We start from the raw sequence: 9,292 nt of genomic DNA, 5'->3' as shown, positions 1-9,292 counted from the left end.
GGAAAAAGTGCTCCTTCTCAACGTTGTCACCAAACATCCCATTGATTGTTACATATCTCAGTGGTGACTAGTATTGATTGTTACATATCTCAGTGGTGACTGAGTATTGATTGTTACATATCTCAGTGGTGACTGAGTATTGATTGTTACATATCTCAGTGGTGACTGAGTATTGATTGTTACATATCTCAGTGGTGACTGAGTATTGATTGTTACATATCTCAGTGGTGACTGAGTATTGATTGTTACATATCTCAGTGGTGACTCTATTGATTGTTACATATCTCAGTGGTGACTGAGTATTGATTGTTACATATCTCAGTGGTGACTAAGTATTGATTGTTACATATCTCAGTGGTGACTGAGTATTGATTGTTACATATCTCAGTGGTGACTGAGTATTGATTGTTACATATCTCAGTGGTGACTGAGTATTGATTGTTACATATCTCAGTGGTGACTGAGTATTGATTGTTACATATCTCAGTGGTGACTGAGTATTGATTGTTACATATCTCAGTGGTGACTCTATTGATTGTTACATATCTCAGTGGTGACTAAGTATTGATTGTTACATATCTCAGTGGTGACTAAGTATTGATTGTTACATATCTCAGTGGTGACTGAGTATTGATTGTTACATATCTCAGTGGTGACTGAGTATTGATTGTTACATATCTCAGTGGTGACTGAGTATTGATTGTTACATATCTCAGTGGTGATTAAGTATTGATTGTTACATATCTCAGTGGTGACTGAGTATTGATTGTTACATATCTCAGTGGTGACTGAGTATTGATTGTTACATATCTCAGTGGTGACTAAGTATTGATTGTTACATATCTCAGTGGTGACTGAGTATTGATTGTTACATATCTCAGTGGTGACTAAGTATTGATTGTTACATATCTCAGTGGTGACTAAGTATTGATTGTTACATATCTCAGTGGTGACTGAGTATTGATTGTTACATATCTCAGTGGTGACTAAGTATTGATTGTTACATATCTCAGTGGTGACTGAGTATTGATTGTTACATATCTCAGTGGTGACTAAGTATTGATTGTTACATATCTCAGTGGTGACTAAGTATTGATTGTTACATATCTCAGTGGTGACTCTATTGATTGTTACATATCTCAGTGGTGACTGAGTATTGATTGTTACATATCTCAGTGGTGACTAAGTATTGATTGTTACATATCTCAGTGGTGACTAAGTATTGATTGTTACATATCTCAGTGGTGATTAAGTATTGATTGTTACATATCTCAGTGGTGACTGAGTATTGATTGTTACATATCTCAGTGGTGACTAAGTATTGATTGTTACATATCTCAGCGGTGACTAAGTATTGATTGTTACATATCTCAGTGGTGACTAAGTATTGATTGTTACATATCTCAGTGGTGACTGAGTATTGATTGTTACATATCTCAGTGGTGACTGAGTATTGATTGTTACATATCTCAGTGGTGACTCTATTGATTGTTACATATCTCAGTGGTGACTAAGTATTGATTGTTACATATCTCAGTGGTGACTGAGTATTGATTGTTACATATCTCAGTGGTGACTGAGTATTGATTGTTACATATCTCAGTGGTGACTCTATTGATTGTTACATATCTCAGTGGTGACTGAGTATTGATTGTTACATATCTCAGTGGTGACTAAGTATTGATTGTTACATATCTCAGTGGTGACTAAGTATTGATTGTTACATATCTCAGTGGTGACTGAGTATTGATTGTTACATATCTCAGTGGTGACTAAGTATTGATTGTTACATATCTCAGTGGTGACTGAGTATTGATTGTTACATATCTCAGTGGTGACTAAGTATTGATTGTTACATATCTCAGTGGTGACTAAGTATTGATTGTTACATATCTCAGTGGTGACTCTATTGATTGTTACATATCTCAGTGGTGACTAAGTATTGATTGTTACATATCTCAGTGGTGACTGAGTATTGATTGTTACATATCTCAGTGGTGACTAAGTATTGATTGTTACATATCTCAGTGGTGACTAAGTATTGATTGTTACATATCTCAGTGGTGATTAAGTATTGATTGTTACATATCTCAGTGGTGACTGAGTATTGATTGTTACATATCTCAGTGGTGACTGAGTATTGATTGTTACATATCTCAGTGGTGACTAAGTATTGATTGTTACATATCTCAGTGGTGACTCTATTGATTGTTACATATCTCAGTGGTGACTCTATTGATTGTTACATATCTCAGTGGTGACTAAGTATTGATTGTTACATATCTCAGCGGTGACTAAGTATTGATTGTTACATATCTCAGTGGTGACTGAGTATTGATTGTTACATATCTCAGTGGTGACTCTATTGATTGTTACATATCTCAGTGGTGACTAAGTATTGATTGTTACATATCTCAGTGGTGACTGAGTATTGATTGTTACATATCTCAGTGGTGACTCTATTGATTGTTACATATCTCAGTGGTGACTAAGTATTGATTGTTACATATCTCAGTGGTGACTAAGTATTGATTGTTACATATCTCAGTGGTGACTGAGTATTGATTGTTACATATCTCAGCGGTGACTCTATTGATTGTTACATATCTCAGTGGTGACTAAGTATTGATTGTTACATATCTCAGTGGTGACTGAGTATTGATTGTTACATATCTCAGTGGTGACTAAGTATTGATTGTTACATATCTCAGTGGTGACTGAGTATTGATTGTTACATATCTCAGTGGTGACTAAGTATTGATTGTTACATATCTCAGTGGTGACTCTATTGATTGTTACATATCTCAGTGGTGACTAAGTATTGATTGTTACATATCTCAGTGGTGACTAAGTATTGATTGTTACATATCTCAGTGGTGACTAAGTATTGATTGTTACATATCTCAGTGGTGACTAAGTATTGATTGTTACATATCTCAGTGGTGACTGAGTATTGATTGTTACATATCTCAGTGGTGACTGAGTATTGATTGTTACATATCTCAGTGGTGACTAAGTATTGATTGTTACATATCTCAGTGGTGACTCTATTGATTGTTACATATCTCAGTGGTGACTAAGTATTGATTGTTACATATCTCAGTGGTGACTGAGTATTGATTGTTACATATCTCAGTGGTGACTAAGTATTGATTGTTACATATCTCAGTGGTGACTGAGTATTGATTGTTACATATCTCAGTGGTGACTGAGTATTGATTGTTACATATCTCAGTGGTGACTCTATTGATTGTTACATATCTCAGTGGTGACTAAGTATTGATTGTTACATATCTCAGTGGTGACTAAGTATTGATTGTTACATATCTCAGTGGTGACTAAGTATTGATTGTTACATATCTCAGTGGTGACTGAGTATTGATTGTTACATATCTCAGTGGTGACTCTATTGATTGTTACATATCTCAGTGGTGACTAAGTATTGATTGTTACATATCTCAGTGGTGACTGAGTATTGATTGTTACATATCTCAGTGGTGACTCTATTGATTGTTACATATCTCAGTGGTGACTGAGTATTGATTGTTACATATCTCAGTGGTGACTAAGTATTGATTGTTACATATCTCAGTGGTGACTAAGTATTGATTGTTACATATCTCAGTGGTGACTGAGTATTGATTGTTACATATCTCAGTGGTGACTAAGTATTGATTGTTACATATCTCAGTGGTGACTGAGTATTGATTGTTACATATCTCAGTGGTGACTCTATTGATTGTTACATATCTCAGTGGTGACTGAGTATTGATTGTTACATATCTCAGTGGTGACTGAGTATTGATTGTTACATATCTCAGTGGTGACTGAGTATTGATTGTTACATATCTCAGTGGTGACTGAGTATTGATTGTTACATATCTCAGTGGTGACTGAGTATTGATTGTTACATATCTCAGTGGTGACTGAGTATTGATTGTTACATATCTCAGTGGTGACTCTATTGATTGTTACATATCTCAGTGGTGACTAAGTATTGATTGTTACATATCTCAGTGGTGACTCTATTGATTGTTACATATCTCAGTGGTGACTGAGTATTGATTGTTACATATCTCAGTGGTGACTGAGTATTGATTGTTACATATCTCAGTGGTGACTGAGTATTGATTGTTACATATCTCAGTGGTGACTCTATTGATTGTTACATATCTCAGTGGTGACTAAGTATTGATTGTTACATATCTCAGTGGTGACTAAGTATTGATTGTTACATATCTCAGTGGTGACTAAGTATTGATTGTTACATATCTCAGTGGTGACTGAGTATTGATTGTTACATATCTCAGTGGTGACTGAGTATTGATTGTTACATATCTCAGTGGTGACTAAGTATTGATTGTTACATATCTCAGTGGTGACTGAGTATTGATTGTTACATATCTCAGTGGTGACTAAGTATTGATTGTTACATATCTCAGTGGTGACTAAGTATTGATTGTTACATATCTCAGTGGTGATTAAGTATTGATTGTTACATATCTCAGTGGTGACTGAGTATTGATTGTTACATATCTCAGTGGTGACTAAGTATTGATTGTTACATATCTCAGTGGTGACTAAGTATTGATTGTTACATATCTCAGTGGTGACTCTATTGATTGTTACATATCTCAGTGGTGACTCTATTGATTGTTACATATCTCAGTGGTGACTAAGTATTGATTGTTACATATCTCAGCGGTGACTAAGTATTGATTGTTACATATCTCAGTGGTGACTGAGTATTGATTGTTACATATCTCAGTGGTGACTGAGTATTGATTGTTACATATCTCAGTGGTGACTCTATTGATTGTTACATATCTCAGTGGTGACTAAGTATTGATTGTTACATATCTCAGCGGTGACTAAGTATTGATTGTTACATATCTCAGTGGTGACTGAGTATTGATTGTTACATATCTCAGTGGTGACTGAGTATTGATTGTTACATATCTCAGTGGTGACTCTATTGATTGTTACATATCTCAGTGGTGACTAAGTATTGATTGTTACATATCTCAGTGGTGACTAAGTATTGATTGTTACATATCTCAGTGGTGACTGAGTATTGATTGTTACATATCTCAGTGGTGACTCTATTGATTGTTACATATCTCAGTGGTGACTGAGTATTGATTGTTACATATCTCAGTGGTGACTGAGTATTGATTGTTACATATCTCAGTGGTGACTGAGTATTGATTGTTACATATCTCAGTGGTGACTAAGTATTGATTGTTACATATCTCAGTGGTGACTGAGTATTGATTGTTACATATCTCAGTGGTGACTGAGTATTGATTGTTACATATCTCAGTGGTGACTAAGTATTGATTGTTACATATCTCAGTGGTGACTAAGTATTGATTGTTACATATCTCAGTGGTGACTAAGTATTGATTGTTACATATCTCAGTGGTGACTGAGTATTGATTGTTACATATCTCAGTGGTGACTAAGTATTGATTGTTACATATCTCAGTGGTGACTGAGTATTGATTGTTACATATCTCAGTGGTGACTCTATTGATTGTTACATATCTCAGTGGTGACTGAGTATTGATTGTTACATATCTCAGTGGTGACTAAGTATTGATTGTTACATATCTCAGTGGTGACTAAGTATTGATTGTTACATATCTCAGTGGTGACTAAGTATTGATTGTTACATATCTCAGTGGTGACTGAGTATTGATTGTTACATATCTCAGTGGTGACTAAGTATTGATTGTTACATATCTCAGTGGTGACTGAGTATTGATTGTTACATATCTCAGTGGTGACTCTATTGATTGTTACATATCTCAGTGGTGACTGAGTATTGATTGTTACATATCTCAGTGGTGACTCTATTGATTGTTACATATCTCAGTGGTGACTAAGTATTGATTGTTACATATCTCAGTGGTGACTGAGTATTGATTGTTACATATCTCAGTGGTGACTGAGTATTGATTGTTACATATCTCAGTGGTGACTGAGTATTGATTGTTACATATCTCAGTGGTGACTGAGTATTGATTGTTACATATCTCAGTGGTGACTAAGTATTGATTGTTACATATCTCAGTGGTGACTGAGTATTGATTGTTACATATCTCAGTGGTGACTGAGTATTGATTGTTACATATCTCAGTGGTGACTGAGTATTGATTGTTACATATCTCAGTGGTGACTGAGTATTGATTGTTACATATCTCAGTGGTGACTGAGTATTGATTGTTACATATCTCAGTGGTGACTAAGTATTGATTGTTACATATCTCAGTGGTGACTAAGTATTGATTGTTACATATCTCAGTGGTGACTAAGTATTGATTGTTACATATCTCAGTGGTGACTCTATTGATTGTTACATATCTCAGTGGTGACTAAGTATTGATTGTTACATATCTCAGTGGTGACTAAGTATTGATTGTTACATATCTCAGTGGTGACTAAGTATTGATTGTTACATATCTCAGTGGTGACTCTATTGATTGTTACATATCTCAGTGGTGACTCTATTGATTGTTACATATCTCAGTGGTGACTGAGTATTGATTGTTACATATCTCAGTGGTGACTGAGTATTGATTGTTACATATCTCAGTGGTGACTGAGTATTGATTGTTACATATCTCAGTGGTGACTAAGTATTGATTGTTACATATCTCAGTGGTGACTGAGTATTGATTGTTACATATCTCAGTGGTGACTGAGTATTGATTGTTACATATCTCAGTGGTGACTAAGTATTGATTGTTACATATCTCAGTGGTGACTAAGTATTGATTGTTACATATCTCAGTGGTGACTGAGTATTGATTGTTACATATCTCAGTGGTGACTGAGTATTGATTGTTACATATCTCAGTGGTGACTAAGTATTGATTGTTACATATCTCAGTGGTGACTAAGTATTGATTGTTACATATCTCAGTGGTGACTGAGTATTGATTGTTACATATCTCAGTGGTGACTCTATTGATTGTTACATATCTCAGTGGTGACTGAGTATTGATTGTTACATATCTCAGTGGTGACTGAGTATTGATTGTTACATATCTCAGTGGTGACTCTATTGATTGTTACATATCTCAGTGGTGACTGAGTATTGATTGTTACATATCTCAGTGGTGACTGAGTATTGATTGTTACATATCTCAGTGGTGACTAAGTATTGATTGTTACATATCTCAGTGGTGACTGAGTATTGATTGTTACATATCTCAGTGGTGACTGAGTATTGATTGTTACATATCTCAGTGGTGACTGAGTATTGATTGTTACATATCTCAGCGGTGACTGAGTGGATTTGCATCAAACAAGGTTTGGGGTGGGGGGGTGACCTTCGGTGTTTATCTCATCAACTAAAACGATATGATGAAAAATAGTACTTTTACTTAAGTACTGTACTTAAGTACAATGTTGAGGTATTTGTACTTTACTTGAGTATTTCGAATTTCCAATACTTTTACTTCTACTCCACTACATATCAGAGCCAAATTTATTGATATATATTTTTTTATTATCTACTATAGTCCTACTATAGACTCCAAGAAATGATGGTCACAAAAGATCACAGGATCTATTGACAAACTGACATATTGAGCCTATGACACACAGTATGGCTTCCCCCCCCCCCCCCCAGTAGGCTACCTTCACATTCAGTAGATCCTTTAATCTTTTGTGGCCAGATATAATTTCCTGGGGTCTAGTAGGACTATAGTAAATATGAAGTAAAGAAATCGCCGTAAGACTTTGTAAAAAAAAAGGACGTATTTAGCCCTATAATGCTCGAATGCCCCCGCCCTAAAAAATAGCTAAAATCTCTAAAATGAAAGAAAGCAGCAAAAGAAGAAAAAAAAAATGAACACTCACCTTTTACTTTGTCTATTAACAACCTAAAACATGAACCTTGGTTGAAAAAAACTAAAGTTTTGGGCGGGCACCCGTTTTGGTGTTAGCATCATGTTATGCTTCATCTATTGAAAAACAGCAGATCTACAAGCTCATAGCGCGCCACCGAGTGGCGTGCTACGAGCTTGTAGGTCTGCTATTTTTGAAAAATCGAAGAACGACTGACGTTTGTAGAATCTGATCTCAGGTCAGAATGGGTTCATCAGACCAGTGTGTTGTCCAGCGGAAACATCGTATGAATCTGATCTCAGGTCAGAATGGGTTAAGGCAACCGGCCGGTTCCACCTGCCCCTCTAAATGTCTGTGCACGCCACTGTAACACCCCGTGCGGCAATAAGGACGGAGTTCTCCGTTCTCTCACTAAAGTATAACGTCCGATGCTCAGGATGGAGATCGATAAAAAAAGGACAGGGATTTATTGATATCAAAAGTTCAAAACTGATCGCATCGCTCCACAGGCTGGGAGTGTCTGTTGCTCCACAGGCTGGGAGTGTCTGTTGTTGCTCCACAGGCTGGGAGCGTCTGTCGCTCCACAGGCTGGGAGTGTCTGTTGTTGCTCCACAGGCTGGGAGTGTCTGTTGCTCCACAGGCTGGGAGTGTCTGTCGCTCCACAGGCTGGGAGCGTCTGTCGCTCCACAGGCTGGGAGCGTCTGTCGCTCCACAGGCTGGGAGCGTCTGTTGCTCCACAGGCTGGGAGAAGCGTCTGTCGCTCCACAGGCTGGGAGAAGCGTCTGTCGCTCCACAGGCTGGGAGAAGTGTCTGTCGCTCCACAGGCTGGGAGAAGTGTCTGTCGCTCCACAGGCTGGGAGAAGTGTCTGTCGCTCCACAGGCTGGGAGAAGTGTCTGTCGCTCCACAGGCTGGGAGAAGCGTCTGTCGCTCCACAGGCTGGGAGCGTCTGTTGTTGCTCCACAGGCTGGGAGAAGCGTCTGTTGCTCCACAGGCTGGGAGTGTCTGTTGTTCCACAGGCTGGGAGCATCTGTTGTTGCTCCACAGGCTGGGAGAAGCGTCTGTTGCTCCACAGGCTGGGAGAAGCGTCTGTCGCTCCACAGGCTGGGAGCATCTGTTGTTGCTCCACAGGCTGGGAGAGTCTGTTGCTCCACAGGCTGGGAGTGTCTGTTGCTCCACAGGCTGGGAGCGTCTGTTGCTCCACAGGCTGGGAGTGTCTGTCGCTCCACAGGCTGGGAGTGTCTGTCGCTCCACAGGCTGGGAGCGTCTGTTGTTCCACAGGCTGGGAGCGTCTGTCGCTCCACAGGCTGGGAGCGTCTGTTGTTCCACAGGCTGGGAGCGTCTGTCGCTCCACAGGCTGGGAGCGTCTGTCGCTCCACAGGCTGGGAGCGTCTGTTGCTCCACAGGCTGGGAGAAGCGTCTGTCGCTCCACAGGCT

At 38.4% G+C, this 9,292-nt stretch overlaps 1 protein-coding gene across 1 annotated transcript in view; it reads left to right on the top strand.

Annotated features, from left to right (window-relative positions):
* The window catches only part of LOC310873852 (uncharacterized protein), a gene marked incomplete at its 3' end in the record, with an annotated part of 23,893 nt that overhangs the window by 9,641 nt on the left and 4,960 nt on the right, over positions 1–9,292 (top strand). The gene's annotated exons all lie outside the window — the stretch shown is intronic.

The sequence above is a fragment of the Protomyctophum parallelum genome (assembly GCF_964188405.1).
Source record: "Protomyctophum parallelum genome assembly, chromosome: 16".
Classification (NCBI taxonomy): domain Eukaryota; kingdom Metazoa; phylum Chordata; class Actinopteri; order Myctophiformes; family Myctophidae; genus Protomyctophum; species Protomyctophum parallelum.
The sequence above is the reverse complement of the archived record's forward strand: the minus strand, read 5'-3'. Positions and strand labels throughout refer to the sequence as shown.